Consider the following 17751-nt stretch of genomic DNA (forward strand, 5'->3'; position numbering starts at 1 on the left):
TAGGATAGGTCATAGAGGACCAGCAGAATGGACAGGTAGTTGAACTTCAACAAATCGATTTTTCAATCTACTTTACACTCTATAGAAGGATCGCTGAAAAGTTGTTGAAAAAAATTTATGAGACGAATACAACGGTCATCCTTATTACCAAGATGACGTATTTTACCGAGATCAACCGAGATGAAATGAAATATAACATATTTATTTATTCCTTATCGATTTTAACAATTGAAATCATCTCGGTTCATCTCGTTTCATCTCGGTAAAATACGTCATCTCGGTAATAAGGATGACCCCAATACAATACAATACAACACAATTAGAACTCGCTTGAACTCAAAAATTTCTACAATAAAAACATTAAAGCAAAAATCAATAAAGCACAGACAGGTGAAAGTTACATAAGAATCATAGGCGTCCCCAGATTTTTTTTGGGGGTTGTTTTTTTTTTAAACTTTTGAAAATTTCGTGCAAGCAGGCTCGTTGTGCTGCAATCTGAGACCGATAGGTGGACTGGTCCCCGTTTACTTTGCATGTATCGATCTCATTTTGCTAATTTAGCAAATGCAGACCATGTGTCGATGTTCGTCGACGTTTAAAAATTGAAAAAAGGGGGTTCGTTCGAACTACCGAACCAATGGCCTAATGAACTAATTTTGATCGAGTTCGTCTGATATCACAGCGGGGCCATCTGAAGGGATAGCTGGTGTGCCGATACCCCATTCAATATAGGGCAGGCCTTGTATGAATCGTAGGAAAAAAATCAATTATTATTCATTCCTGCCATATCCACTGTCAACATCAGTTGAAACGATGCGAAAAAGAAATTTTTTCGGTTTCTCTCTGATAATGTATAAACCATTCCAAAGAATACTCTCGGTTAGGGGAACTGTTTATGTATTTTTGGTACTTTTGTTCTTCAACTTATAAGATCAATCAATCCCAAAACTTCAAGGCTCGTGGGCCTCTTGTTGAAGAATCGCCCCTTCATTCTTCAGAAATTACGTAATTCTCATGCCGTATTTTCGAAGAGACTTGACTTGACAGAACAACTAAGCGCAGTCTTTGTTACGTGCTTGCAGTCGCGACAGCTTTGAATAATTGATGGCGTCAGCTGTTGTTTGTTTGGTTACAATTGAGAAATGATTGCACTACGTTCTATAGGCTGTGTGTGATGTTGCGGTCGTGGCCACATGCTGTACAGGGCTGTGCATGAAGAACATATTATGCCCGTACCGGGAGGGGGATTTTGATCATCAGTACAAAAACGTACATGGGGAGGGGTGGATTGTCTCGATATTATATTTGCACATGTACCTCCCCTATACACATCTGCAGCCCATAAATTGGCCCGATCAAATTCAAGATGGCTGGCCATTTTTGGTTCACCGAAATTAGCAACAATACGCGAATTTGGGAAAATCTGACCCACAGCAATACGATCATAGATTGCTGTCGGTGTCCACAGCATCCCGCTGCAATTTTTCTGAAAACTTCAAAATTTTAGAATTTCAAATTTCGGCTAAGCAAATTACCAATTAATTGTACAAATCACCATCACTAGATTTTTTGCATTGATCGTCATTGAGACAAAGAGAACACTAATCTAGACTATAATCAACCACAATCGTATTATTTTCATGATGACTTCGACAGATAAACTTTATTATTCAACCATCTGCTATGCCTACAATGAATAGACTGTAAGCACTGCGTGTGTCTTCTATAGCTGAACATTATAGCTACATAATATAAGATGAATATTATCTACAACTTATGTACAACAAATATTATCTACATCTATATATAATGTATATATTATCTACCACTTTGTTTCAATTCGTTTTTATCTTTGACTGTGCAACTGAGCATGTATTCGTACAAATCATTCATTAAAGCATTATCCATTCTCCTAACTCTACGTAGCTGAATTTTGAAAGAGGGCCTCGTTAAAATTTATATGAGTTTTTTCGTGAAAATCTGATCACAAAAATATTGCCTTTGAAAAGCCAATCAGAAAGCAATGACTCCTCTATGATTGGCTTAGCCGCAGAGATCAGCAGGTGTTCATGTGAACCTGGGGTATCGTCTACCGTTTTACTTCCGGATTTTATTTTAAGATCTGAAATTGTATTTCAAGATCGATTTCTGTGAAAGCTTTAGTTAATTTGGTTTTTGGGAGGAATATTTTTATTAGCACTACAGAAAATATCATTGACAATTGTGCAAACTCTGGGAAAAAAATAGCTTTTTCTCAAATCGGATAGATGACCTTGATATGCTAATTAGCTATGCGCTAAAACTGCAAATTCAATCAAATTTTATTCTGCAAAAGAATATCAAGTCCAATTTTACTTATTGAACAAATAAAAACATCAAATCCAATTCAATGTTGTTTTATTGAGCAACTTTCTGAAAATTGAATCCTATTCCGCATAAGAATCAATAAGACCAAGGGAAACGATTTATCTGAGGTATTTGTTCCTGTCAGCTCCAGTTGCTGTCTGTGCTACTTTTGTATTCTACGGTTGTATTGTGTAAATTATTAGGTATTGACTCTTGAGCTGGGAGTGTATTTTCACAAATTTAACCCACGGAATGCATCATCATTTGCCATTTTTGAAAAGCTGACAGGCTGGCCATAGTGCCCCTTGGGGCTCTTGTTTCTCTTTATTTCTTTCATGGGTGCTTGCTGTTGCAGCCTTTTGGCTTTTGCTTAGCCCTCATAAGATAGCGTTCTCAATTTTACTTTTGTTTTATCGGTAAATATTATTTTCAAACCATGCTTTCTTACAAAATAAATTGAAATTGAATAGCTATAAATAGAACTGCTATCACCTCTTGTGACAAATGACTGAGCGACAGATCATGATCAAAACAGACAATATTATAACAATAGTATTTAGACGGGAATAAACCCAAGGCAGTTCACTTAGAAGACAAACTGGCAGCATTAGTTTTATTACCAGCAGCAAATGTGGCAGGTGCTGTCATTAAATTGAAGGCCTGTTGCAGAATTATAGCTCATGACGAAGTTCTGTGGTTGTGTTAAGTTTCTGGATTAACACATTTCCAAATATTTTCGTACCTATACGCATATTTTGCAACCACAATCAATTGCGAGATTTTGGCTCATGCCAAGTTCTATGATTGTGTCACGTTCATTGGCCGCTGTATTTGTTCTTCAGGGGTGAAGGAATATTCACATTGCGAAGCATTTCACTAAAGGGTGGTGTCCCTAAATGTATTCCGTTTTAACCCATTAGCACTCAGGAATTTCACTATGTAGTGTCAATTACTCCTCAGAAAATTCAAGGGAAAATCCAAGTTTGTCACAATACCGAATACCTCATTTGCTGTTTATTTTTCATGCACTACAAGTTCGTGTTATTTTGTAGTAAATAGTCGAGGCTTTCATAATGATATAAGATGTGATGAGATGGGCCACCAAAATCATGTCCTTTTGGCCCCCCGAAATTCTCCTGAACTTTGGACTTGGATTTGAAGTGAGAGCTCAGGTTTGTCATGTTCTTACACCGAATACTCAAGAATTTCACAAATAGGAAGATGTTGATTTTTGTATGGTATTTCAAGGACTAGGGTGTCTAGTTTATCATAAGCTGTCGGGTTCGAATCCCACTATAACCGTCTTAGTGCAGCATACGAAAAAAGGTTTTGAGGAGTAATAGGCATGAGGGATACGCGTGGCTCGAGTGCTATGAATGAAGCACAGAGCCTTCATGAATAAGGTCTACGTTTTGCATATTAACCCATTAGACCATGGAACATCCGTCGTCGTTCGACTTTTATCTCGACTTTTGTTCGATTTTTTTTAGTCCGCTGGTACTATACCGCCCGCCACCTATATGCCTTGACCTTTGAGGGGTCAAATGTCAAACTCTTGATTGACCAAATTTATACAGCAATAGAAAGCCTGTATAATTATCTTCAAAATAACCAATGGTTGTAATGCATCATTTTCAGTAGTTTTCACACTGCATCTCAACCTTTTTTTGTATGCAAATTCATATATGATTGGCTAATTAAGCGTTTGTTATTCGGGAGCATATTTATGAAGTTACAGCATCAAATGTGTTGATAATGATGATAAACAATATCGACAGTATAAATAATTGATTTTTTTCTGCCTTCATCTAGGATACAATATGATGCCCGATAAGATGGAGTTGCCGAAATACGACGCCGGTTTGACGACGCCGACGTTACCGTCGCTGACCATCGATCACATGGATTTCACCGATCTGTGCGCGTTCATCCCGCAAATGATGCAGTCCGTAACGAAGTCGGACGAACGTCGAACCGAGAAACCGTCATCCGATTCGACCGTGCCGGAATGGTGGCCCGAGGACGTACCGTTCGGTATTTACGCATCGGATCCCAGGGACAAAGACCATCGGAAGGTAAATATTATCGATCTGCCCTTAGTAGGCACTACTGGTGTTTCTATCGGTGCTTCGTGGTTCGAGAAGAGAATCTGCTGGGAAAGCTCGCGAATTTCAAAATGATATTTCCCGGTTTGGAAATGGTGCCTGTGAAGCATTTCCTGCACCATTATGCTGATAATAGCCATTGCCCCTATGTCATATAGCGTCAAAAATACATCCTGCACCATTATGCCGATAATAGCCATTGGCCCTATGTCATATAGCGCAAAAAATACATCCTGCACCATTATGCCGATAATAGCCATTGGCCCTATGTCATATAGCGCAAAAAATACATCCTGCACCATTATGCCAATAATAGCCATTGGCCCTATGTCATATAGCGCAAAAGATACATCACGAGGAGTTAGTATTTTTCTATGTAGGCATGCAAATACATTAGGCCTATATGATGAAAGCCCACTGGGGGTATACAGATTGTTGAATTTTAAAACCAAGAATTTATTCAATCAAAAATGGAAATGACCGAAACTTGTCGTTTTAATTTTTGATTGATGTATTGATAATTCTTGCTTTTAAAACTTTTAAATCTGTGCATTGTGGGTTGATTTACTGCCACGTTTCAGCGTGGTTATTTTACAAATACATTATAGGTTGGAAAACCTGTGACCACCATAGGCTGTCGATAAGACTGCACATAAAGGATTTACGTAAAGGGTGACAATGATTGATAGAGACCCCCTGTTGACTAGTACATGGACACATGTAACTATGAACAGCCAACTACACTTATTGTCATTGCATAAGGATCCCAATAAATTTTTTTGGTTAACCTTATACACATCCTGGTATACAATGGGTTTTCTTTTAACAGCTATATGACTATATCATAAATTTTTTCCAAATTAACGCAATACAATATGCACTTAGTGACAGTTATAAAGTAGCACCTGCTACTTTCACATTTGGTGTGTACGAGACTATTGATGAACAAACATGCCTTTAGGCAATCAGAATTTATTATTTGTTTTCTTCAATACATGTAGTACCGGTAGGCCTACTGAAATAGTCAAATAAGCCCAGGCATGGGGAGGGTTTAAAGGGGTTACTGACAAACTGCCCAAGTTCTGAAAAAAGGTACAGCGTTATGCTGATGAACTAATTGAAATTGAATACGGCTCCCACATGACTGTGAAAACTTGAAAAACTTGTGACTCTTCGTGAAACAAAATTCGCAGTTGTGAAAAACTTGCCTAAAGTCTGTGAAATCTGTGTATCTTGATTGAATTTGAGAGTAGATTGAGAATATGTAGGTCGTTTTTTTTTGCAATGATCATAGTTTCTGATGCAAAGAATTAACCCAATGTTCTATATGTACGAGGTTCAGATAATTGCTCGTAGGTACGATCAACTTTCTTAACTGGCGGTATTGTAAACATTCCGATAAACGAACTTTTTAGCCCACTTGGGACTTTAGTCCCAGCGGGCTATTGCGTTCACTTTTCGTCCGTCGTCCGTCCGTAGACGGAATCCAGTTATTTTGGGAAGTTTTGAAGACGCTTCAAGGTAACGTCTTGATATTTGGGTTACACATGTATCTACCCTAGACACATCTTCAGCCCAAAAACTGGCCCTGTCAGAATCAAGATGGCCGACTGGCAGCCATTGTTGTTCGCCAAAATCAGCCCTTTTTACACATTTTTGAACTTTTTGAGGGAAATTTTGAAGACGCTTTGATCAATTACCTTGATCTTTCGGATATATGTGAATCCCCCCCAGGGCCCATCAACATAACAAAAATTGGGTCGGTCGGGCTCAAGATGGCCGTCCTATGACCTTTTTAGTGCCCAAAAATGTTAATTTTGGCCCGAATTCTGAGTCCTGTAGCTTCCTACTGGTTTGCCATTTCTCATTACAATTTGTGATGGGTGTTCTTTGGAAAGGGATGTTTTATACCTGAGACAGGTATTTTTCATCAGCCAATTATGACGCAATTGGCGGCCATCTTGGTGTCACCAGTACTCATTTGTAAGTGGGAAAAAGTTTTTCCACATTATATTGATACCTAAGCGTATTTTGCTACCACAATCTATTAGAAAGTTGTAGCTCATAACGTATTCTATGATTGTGGTGAGTTTCAAGGTAATTGGATTTCGTATGTGGCCACCAGGGGGCGTTGAATAATACAATATCTTAGCATTTCTTTATTATATTCGTACCTATCAATATTTTGTAACCACAATCAATTGGAAAGTTGTAGCTCATGACATCATCTTTGATTGTTGCGAGTTTTAAGGACATAATTTTTTCTATATGGTCACCAGGGGGCGTTGAATAGTAGAATAACTTAGTATTTCCTTATTATATTGGTACCTAGGCATATTTTGTTACCATGATCAATTGCAAAGTTGTAGTTCATGACATGTTCTATGATTGTGGTGAGTTTCGATGTCATTGGGTTTTGAATATGGTCACCAGGGGGCATTGAATAGTGGAATGACTTAGTATTTCCATATTAAATTGGTAACGAGGCATATTTTGTTATCACAATCAATTACAAAATCGTAGCTGCTGACATGTTCTATGATTGTGGTGAGTTTTAAGGTCATTGGTTTTTGTAAATGGTCACCAGGGGGCATTGAATATTGAAATTGTTAGATTGTTGAGCATTTGAAACCACTTCCCAAGTGGGCATGGTGTCCCTGGACCCCTAGTTATCGCATGAAACGTGGTGTTACAGTACAGTTGCGCCATCTATTCTATTTTGGCTGGCGTTAGAGTGTCTTATGCCAACGGTCTGGCCGATCAATAATCAATCATATGCTATGCTCAAATCTATTTTTAGCTTGTATTCAAACGCAATTTCAGTACGACAGTAGCCTGTAATTTCACTACAAATGGTCGAATTGAGCATATTAACCTAACATATGCTAATTTAGTCATTTATTTTTCTTTATGGTGCGCAAAGTTTCATATTTGTTTAGGAATTGTACCAAAAAAATTTGATTTATTTGAGCATGTTTTTTTATGCTGTCTTTAATAAAACATGTGAAAATTCAATGCTTTTTGCATCGGAAGAACTTTATCTTGTCAAAATCCAACGATTTGTTTTGATAGTTATGGGCTTACAAAGACGAAACCCCTCAAAATCTTAGTTATATGTTATTTTGTGTTGGCCTGGTTTGGACTCCTCCAGCTGGTGCCCGTTGAGCATAACTAAACAAAATGATGGCACAATTGAATATGTTGATATATTCATCATTGCTAGCGCGATTACTGATACTCAAGGCGTATTGGACAAGGTCCGAGCCAAATTTTGGCATGAGACAAATGATTTCGTTTGGATTGCAACTGGTACCGGAATGACCCACTACACTTTGAGCATTGTTCCGTATCGAGTGAGTGGTTTATATGTGAACGCGCTCTCTAATTAGCCTGATTTCCTCGAGCCTGATCCATACCAATTTGGCCCAGGCTGAATCGTCTCCGTGTGATCGCGGCTGTAGTTTCTCTTAGTTTTAGTTGTTTTATGTCATTCTCAGAAAGTCGTTAGTATATGTTAAAAATAAAAAGGCCCCAGTATAGATCCCTGCAGAATTCCGTAATCAATGTCCTTCTTCGGAATAAGAAGTGGAATCCGGGAATCTTCTGGAAACCACCGAATCTATAGATATAGTTTAAAGAATACGTATAAAGAATTATGTCAATTTATACGTAATTTGTGCAAAAAAGTAATTTATAAATTGTATATTATTTGTTATGAATTGCTATAATTTTCAGAAAATAAATATATAATAATTTATAGAGACAGACCGAAAATTACCGATTCGGGTCTCAACGCAAGCTAACTGCTGAGCTCAGGCCGATTGGATTTGAGCGTATTCAACTGTTGAAACTAATGTGGGAACGATGTTTTTATTTCAGAGCCCGTGGGTCGATGTCTTACGCAACGTCGTTCGAAGTTGTTACCGATTCTACGGGAATGAGCATCTACTGATGTCAAGTGCTGCTGCCTCCAATTGCCACGCGCCGACTAGTATGCACATGTACAATAACAAAGATGGCTCCGTGTCGATACTGAGTGGCAGTACGTTAGTAACGGTTTGCAATACGGCGCCGAAGGTCAGTCTTGAATTGAAGAGGAAAGAAAACAAGAAAACTAACTTAAAAGTTTATTGACGCTTCGAAAAACAACGCGCATATTGGTTTGATACTGTCGACAAAAGATGTTATTAATGATATACACATATCGACGAAGTTATTTTAGATTTGAATATATCGATAATTGAATTGACCGGCAACCAGTCTAGCCCCGATATATATCGATGACGTAGCGCCCATTATCAAAATCTATCAAAAATGGAATAAAAGTTATGAAATTTATTTAGTTACAAAAAAAATGCCAAAATTCACAATTGTAATTGTTATTTGAAACGCCAATATTGATGTATATAACGCATACTAGGTATCAACGTATATAAATGTGTTTCTTGGGTATTGTATTTTGCGCAGGTGAATTTGACAGCTTCAAACATTAAAAGTGAACGAAAATCGAAACGGCTTCTAGAAAAAGGTAATAAATACCTCAGTCCGAATAGCTTTAAGAGGGGAGTTCAAGGATCTAAATGTGACCCCAATTCTGAAAAACACAAGGAATTGATACGGGAAAAACGCAAGTCCTGAAAAGTTATGGAAATTCGTTATTGTTTGCAAACGCTCGGAAAAGTTATGCATGAATTAATCAATGAATTAAAAATACGTTCTCCCTGGGTTAAGAAATACAATATATGTTCTCCATACGATCAAATTCCTAAATTGGACAAGTTCCTAGTCGGACAAGTTATCGCAGTCCAAGAAAAAAGATCCAATTCGAGTCGAGTTTACAGGGTCCCAACAACTCCTTGATTCCGGAGAAAACTCCTTCAATTTTGAGAAATTGGCTATTAAAAATCCGGGATTTTTTTTTAAACAAAATAAGCCAGTTACCAAATCAGAAACCAACTAAGTAGTGTATAGGATAAAAAGAGGCTTACAAAACTGCTGACAATGGTTTACCTTGATTTTGATAGTACCGATTCAGGAGGAGTCTATTACGGATATAGAAGTGGTGCAGATGTTAAAACTACTCGCGCCAGTCGATCAAAAGTCGATTAGAGTTAACCAGCGGATAGTTGAAAAATTGACGTTAACCGATTAGCACTCAAGCCGCCCTTATCCACCTTGCCTATTACTCCTCAAGCCGCCGAACCCACCCCAACACTTTTTTGATGCTGCACAAAAACGGTTATAGTGGGATTCGAAACCCAATAGCTTAAACTAGACACCCAAGTCCTCAAATACAGAACAAAAATCAACATCCTCCTATTTCAATTTCTCGAGTATTTAAAGTATGAACATGACAGATCTGAGCGCTCGATAAATTTTGGGGGGCCAAAAGGACACAATTTCGGTGCCCCAACTCATCAAATCATACGAAAGCCTTGACTATTTACTACAAAATAACATGAACTTATAATGCTTGGAAATAAACAGCAAATGAGCTATTCGGTATCGTGATGAACTTTGATTTTCCTTTGAATTTTCTGAGGAGTAATTGACACTACATAGCGAAATTCCTGGATGCTAATGAGTTCATTAAAAGCTCATTATTACTGCGGTATTTATCCATCAGTTATCTTTAACCAACTTTTGAGCAACGAGCCCCTTATGTCAAGGAATTAGTGATCTGTCGCGACCCTGCGGTAATTTCGTTCTCGTTCTTTACGTTACAGAATTCGTCGATGAACCGGTCATGCAACAGTTATATATCTGTTACTTTTGCGACAGCGATTACGCGAATCGCGAAACGCTGATGCAGCATCAGCAGTTGTGTAGCAAACGACCGACGGAGCTTCAGCGTATTATGGTATCGCCGCGGAAGCCGCCCGCTCGACAACAGCCGAAGGCGTCCGAAAAATCCAAACTCCGTCATCACCCGCGAGAACACGTCGAAAAACCGAGCTTCGTCAGCGCGTTGGGCTTGATATCGAAATCCGAACTGAAAACGCTCGAACGCGACTCGCGCAAATCAATTGAGGTGATCAACGTCGTCAACGACAGTCCGCCGGCGATTCCGGTCAGTCCGCGTATGCCGACGACGCCTCGAACGCCGAAGTCGTTGATCTCGTTCGACAATCAGTTCAACCACGGCGCAAAGGAGGTAATCTGCATATCGAGCAGCGACGAAGAGGATGTAGATGAGGAGAGCGATGCCCAGTCGAACAACGATGGCAATCGGTCAGCGGCGTTGAATAAGAATTCCGGTCTGTTGAACATCGACGTCACGTCAAATCTCGGCCGCAAGTTGAAGCAGCACATCGAAAGTTTCGAATTGCACCATCTATCCGTCGTCAAAGACTACGACCACTTCTGTCATACGCCGCGTAAAAGCCGCGTGTACTCGAAGCTGCGCGATCGCGACAACAACTTTCCGGTCATGTTTCGCAAACGCAAGGCGACGCGACATGCGCACGTTTACAAGTTCACGCGGCGACAGCGCGAGAACTTCATGTCACGCCTGCGTACGGGACTCGACGCGAAAAGCCGCGTGCTGTCGAAGCAGATGCGTCCGTGTTCGGTCATCGTGCGGCGTTTGACGCGCGAGAAAATCGATTTCTTCGCGCGGCGGACGCGGTTCCCCGTTCTCGAGCGGCTGCGGCAGAGTTTCAAATCCGACGCGGTTTCCGCCGCCGATATGCCGTCCGTGTTTCCGACGCTGCCGGCGCTCGTCTCGCCGAACGTCGATCGTCTGTTGGGCTTGAAAACGAAAACATCGAACCTGCTGTCGTCGGCGAACATCGCGCTGGCGATCCGCGGCGAAACGAGCGCGCAGATGACGCAGCAGAAGGTCACCGTTTACAAGTCGTTGTTGTCCGACTATACGCACTTCATCGACAAGCAGAAGAAGATCCAAGGAATCGGCAGCAAAACGCAGCCATTGATTATCGATATCAGCGATAGCGATTCGAACGACGACACGAACCGCGAACGACCGACGAAAAAACAGCAACCGCAGCCCCAAGGTCCCGTAGTTGGTATTCAGCCGCCTCAGGTCGTGTGGGTTGGACCGGGTAGTCCGGGTCAAGTTATGGGGCGTTTGTCGCCGTCGGTGTGTCTGTCGCAAGATAACAACGCCGCCGATACGAGCAACGCATCGCGATCGAAATCCGTCGACGACGAACCGCTGCGAGCGACGAACACCGCAAAACGTAGATTGCTTAATTCGCCGACGGACTTACCGGCGTCAAAGCGACAGCGGAAAGACGACGATGTTGCCGTGATTTCCGAAAAGTCGACGACATTTTCGCCGCACGTCGTGTTCAGGTGTCATTTGTGTACGACCGAGTCGCATTATAAAAACAACGCTCAAGCCGAAATCAATCGCCACATTCTTAACAAACACAAAGGCGAAGTAGTCCACCTGATGGACTACCGTCCGCACAAGTCGGAAGGCCAGTCGGTGCACATCGTCGAAGCGATGGCCCGTGTGCCGACGGCCGTGACGCGGCTCGTTAACACGAAAGCGTCCGGTAAACAATTGAAACCGGTCGTTCGAAAACCGACAACCTCGACAACGACGAAACCGTTGTCGTCAGCTCATAACGTTAAAACCAATTCATTGAGCAAACACCTGACGATGCTAGCCACGGGAAAAAATAGTCAAGTATCGACGCAGTTGCAGTCCTCGCAGTGCTCGCAGAGAAGAGAGTCGGCATTATGCGCTATACCGACGTATTTACACAAATCGTCGTCGTTTCAACCATTTGTTATGTTGAAATCTGGTCTTACGGCTGCGTCCGATAAAACTGGTAATACCGCTTCGCTCGGTATGATGGCGTCCAGTTCGACTAAAACCGCCGGCGCGAAGACTTGCATCGCTTCGGCGCCCGTTAAAATCGGCGCTAATAAAAGTACACCGCTCGTCGTGATGACGAGGTCGAACTCGCCTACCAAACCGGGAATCGTGAATACTCAAAATACGAACGTCGTTTCGACTTCCGCGACGAAAAGCCGTTGTCATCAAACCGCAAATTCCGCGTTGTCGGATAACGGTAAGACCGAGCGACGAAAAACGGCGCGCGGTAAAAACTTACGACGCGTTTCGGCGCGAGCGGGCAGTGTTTCGCAGAGCGTCGCGGCAGCGCCAAAATTGCCGACCTCGCTCGAAGGAACGGGTAAATCGGCGCGGAATATCCCGCCGTCTTCCAGCGCACCGCGTGTCGGAGATTCGTCTGACGATAGCGAAGATGAAGTCGTATTAATCGACGAAGTTATTTGTTTGGAATAATACACGGGTCCCTACAAGCATGAACGCAGACGTCGGTCATTCGGATGTCGTCCTAGTTTTCAAGGAGAGACGTTTCTTATTAATTGCTGTGCTTACTGCTTATACTTTTAATCCACCTGGCCATCTTACTTTATGTAAGCAAATAATTAATACTCGTTTACGTTTGCGCGGAAACACTTTGCATTAATCATTGTCAGCCCATTGTCTTAATTAACCCTTGCGGTGCTGTCTAGATTGTTCCCAAAAGAGCTAGAGATGATTTTTTATATATATATATATATATATATATATATATATATATATATATACCTGTATATATAACTAGGAAATAAGAAAACTTATTACGAAAAACATCAATGCACACTGTGATGCAGTGTACTAGCCAAGTTCATCACCGATTTATACACCGTACTGCAATGTAAACACAATGAAAGGGTTAAATATTAAATCTTAACCATTGTCGGTATGGATTTAAACATGCCCAAGAGCTAGACCATTCAATTTCATTTAGCGACATCATTTGAAGAGAAAACTGCATTAATGCACTGATTCATAAAGTACACTTAGTGTATCATATGCTTTTGGACTTCTTGATTATCGGGTTATAGATGGTTGCTACTATGACTTATCTCTCTCTCTTTTGAATGACACGCACTTTTCTCATTTTTTTCTCAAATTTCGCAGGTCAATTCTGAACAATGGCTGACTAATAATCGCCCTGTTTCCAACTAAGTGTATAAAATAGCTCATAATGGTACCTCAGACGATTGCTAATAGTCTGTTCCTTGAATTACTGTTAAAAGATGCAAATGCCATTATGCCATCACGATTGGACCCGCTCTCTAGAACTTAGTTGAGAAATATTTGAAGTAAACAACAGTTAACCTAAGCAATAATGCATTACAACTCGGCTTCTCTACTGGGATGGATGAACTCCGTAGAATTATATTTATATCACTCAAGCATGTCAGTGGTCAGAGTGTATTTTAGATTATCCATTGTGAGTGAATTATCGAACTCTATTTAAAACAATTAAGGAAAACAATGTATTATTGATGTATTATTATTCATTTGGCTTAACATTACGAAAGGTAGCAAGATCCAAGGCACGAGAGTGCACAGGTCTTCCAACCTATGTAAGGTGCTTCCAGCAGTAACAAGTTGAGAAATTTTCTACCCTAAGTAACATTTCTGTTATACTTCAAATCAGGCAATATAGTTACAAAATACTGAAAATCAGGAACTATTAGTAGCTCTGAGTCGAGTCTATATTTTGACCGTTGGTGGCTTGGTGCTGATGTGAATAACATCTATAGCCAAATTCGCAAGAGATGATTCGACCCTGTCCAAATTTGGCCTGTGCCTAATCAGAGAGCCAGTCACTGGATACTAAACGACGCCAACACAAGGCAAAGTTAGTCGCTTCCAGAATCGGCTAAAATTCACACAAAATAATTTTGACCCGTGCTTAAAAATTTGGCTCGGCCAAAACGCTCATGTGGTCGTTGCTAATATTTTTACGGTCCCATTTATTTACGCCTTGGAATTCTCTCAGTATAATCATAACTCAAAACCGTTGATTTAGCCATATTCATTTTACCATATTAGTTACCTATTATCCGTTGTAATTTGTACACGCTCGATCACGGTGTTAATTAGTTAGAATGTACGTTATTGTTACAAGATATCATTACGGTTGAGGCCTTAATTAATTTTCTTTTTCTGTTGATTTTTTTTGTCACTTCATTTATTACAGCACGCGAAAAAAAGAGGAATCGATTCACAAATCTACTTAGTAATTGCTTTCTGATTTTCGGCGCATTATCAAATGCGAACGTTGTTTTACGGTCCGCTAGTATTTAAGATATTATGTTAAATCCAGATTTCTAAGGGAGATCGCCTTTCACGAGACCATGTAATAAGATTGATTGAGTGAGCACATCTCGATGGATGAAAATACTCTTATATTTTTTAAAAAATTTCGTAGGAACGCTTGCAAAAAAGTGTTTGAAACTAATATTTGTGATAAATTGTGTTTGTACATATCATATACGAGAATATTTTTGTACGAGAAAATGGGGTGTTGGCTGTATGATATTTCGATTGCGATTGAGAGGTGACGTGAAATTACTTTTGTATAACGAATGATGATCGGTTTAGAGCGGGGTTACCGGGTAGCGCTCTGTATAGTGGAATCCGGACGAAAAATGTAGTAGCGTCCGTTACTTTCAAATGGCTTTTTTACGCCGCGAAAAGACGGCTGTACATAGTTCAAAAACGATATTTTAGACTGGGTGGACTTCGGTTTTTGTAGTTTTAGTAGAATTTGTATATATTCGAATGCGCTGTAGTACAATCTCACTTATTTCATGGTGTCGGCCATCTTGTTCCTAGGTGTGAACTACGGCGATCGTTCTCAATCGCGTTGTTCGCCATTTTTTCGGCCGTACTTTTATTCAGCATTATTTGGTCCGTGAATAGCCTATAAATGGCAATAGCCATAGAACTGAAGAGTTATCTATACCTGTATGTATGACGAACAATACAATGTTTATGATTTAATTCATGTGTCTACCCCTTCCCAGACAATGCGTAATAACGCGTAAAAACAGCGACAGAAGAGATATTGTGAATAATTGATTCGTCCCGAGGGGTTAGGTTCTAGAACAATGTAGTTCTAATAGCCAGTAATGGGAAGTGCAGAACCCGCTTCGATAGACTTTGCATCGTAGGGGACTAAAATATACTTCATGATTGTACATTATCGAAATATCAACTTTCACTGCATCTAGACTTAAGATTTTCCACCTTAGCAATACTGTTCAACGAGAAGTTCGTATTGGGTTTATTAAGTTGCGATTGAGCCAATTGTTTTTAACTCCACGACTAGCACTACTGGTGGTTACTGCTGGTATCATCTACACATAAAAAAGTATAAGTATTAAAAGTATTGAGTGTAGAGGCAATTTTTAACCCATGATCTAATTCAATGTGTATTGAAAATGCCCTTCATAGGCTACTATGATAACCATTTGTAAGTTGGATGTTTTTTTGCTGGAAAAATTTGACTTTCTCGTGAAAAAATCTTCGGAAGATTTCTTCACTTTGGCTTTTGAATTGAACGAAAACAAAGATTTTATAGACAAGAGCTCAGCGATATAACCCCGGTAGGTTTCATTTTCGGCTTATATTCTATAATGGCTTTAATATCTCGACCTATTTGAGTGCAGCAGCTTCAACGACGGAAATATAAAAGAATGTCTAAGCTTAACCCTTTCAGTGCTGACTAGTTAATACCCTATAGTGCTAGAGATAATTTGAAAATTTTTCAAAATTCCACCCTAGCGTGTTTAAATAACGGGAATACCACTATAGTGCGTCTATACTGCGGCACGGTATATCGTTAGTTACTAGTATTTCACTATGTTTGACAGTTGCTGCCATTTTGTGATAAGAGAGATAATTACTAATAACATCAACCCACCACAGTGCGGTGTACTCGCGAAATCTATCACTGATTTATACACCGCACTGCGGTGTAGACGCACTGAAAGGGTTAAGAAAAGGAAGAGAAAAATATGGCACATTATCAGCCAACTTTAGTACGTGTATCTGACTTATGGCATGGTTTAAACGGTAGTATTGACATGGCTTTTGAATCAGATGCATCAAAGCGAGGTGGAATGTGCCGTCCTTTCGATGAGCTGTACGTTGGTTATGAATGTTGAACAACTGTATATATTTCCGTATACAGACGCTAATGTATTATTAATTTTACAAACACGATTACACGTACATATTCTTAGGTGGATGAGTGGGATCTTTCTTTACTCGTTTTGACTACGAAATAATTCTTTGAAAAAGATGAAATACAATATAAAAACTTAGAACTTGAGAATTAAAAAGATTTTTCATAGGCAATGCCCTTGCCAAACATGCTCCAGTTTTCAAGATAAACCGCTTTGCAATTTATTATTGTTATAAACACAATTGTATATACATATTCCTAGGTGGATTGGTGAATCTTTTTTAACTCATTTCTCTTTAAAGTTTTTCAAATTTCTCTTGCTGTTTTTTCGGATGTTTCGCATCACTTGCGCTGACGGCGATAATTAACGCTTATCGCATGAGGAAGCGATTGTATCGGGTCGATGTGATATCCTCGTGTTCGTTCATACCGTACGTACATTTGAAGCCATGCGATTCATATCTCGGCTCGTGTGTTTATTGGCTTGACTAACGCAATTTGCATTTTATTGATTCGGGTTCGATGTGTGCCTCTTGATACAGTAGTATACTTCGACCATCTAACTTCTCTTCAGTTGAGAATCGGGGGAAATATAAAGGTGGCTAATTTGGGCCGTGTTAAAAAAACAGTCGCGCACGTTTAGATTTTTTACAAATGCCTAAAAATCGTTTTTATGCGCGTTACAACGAAAATTACAACCATTTATCGCTTATTAGTTCAGCATGGTGTGGCCCCTGCCTCACAACTCTGGTTTTTTTTTTTTTACGGTAAAAAATTCCGCTGATGGGTTTTTTCGCTCGTCTTTTCTGAATACCACTGTTTTTGTACATTGCAATCACGTAATTAATTATCTTCTAGGATCTCCTTACGATTTGTAAAACCTCATGTTAGAGGTTTGTTTTTTCTGCTGTTTTGTGTTCAAGTTTGGTATTACATCGGCGCGATATATATTTTTATTTGCATTTTATTATATTGTGTAATATCTCCACACGGTGAAGCCAGGTTTATCATTGAGACGGTTCGTAGTCTAAACTCAAGTCGGGGGCGAATCCAGGGTTTTCGAAGGTGCTCTGCTGGTCATTCCCCAGGAAAATTTTGAAAAATAAGTCATTTTCTTGCACGCAGAGCATATGCTGTATTTAAAATGTTCCATGTAATGTCGTGAAAGAAAATTTTCTAAATGGAGGTCCCCTGGATCCGTGCCTGCAAGTCGTCGTCGTCGTTGGTACAAACATTATGTTGACAGCTTAGGCCAACTTCGGTTTTCGTGG

Source organism: Tubulanus polymorphus, chromosome 3, assembly GCF_964204645.1.
Source record: "Tubulanus polymorphus chromosome 3, tnTubPoly1.2, whole genome shotgun sequence".
NCBI lineage: Eukaryota > Metazoa > Nemertea > Palaeonemertea > Tubulaniformes > Tubulanidae > Tubulanus > Tubulanus polymorphus.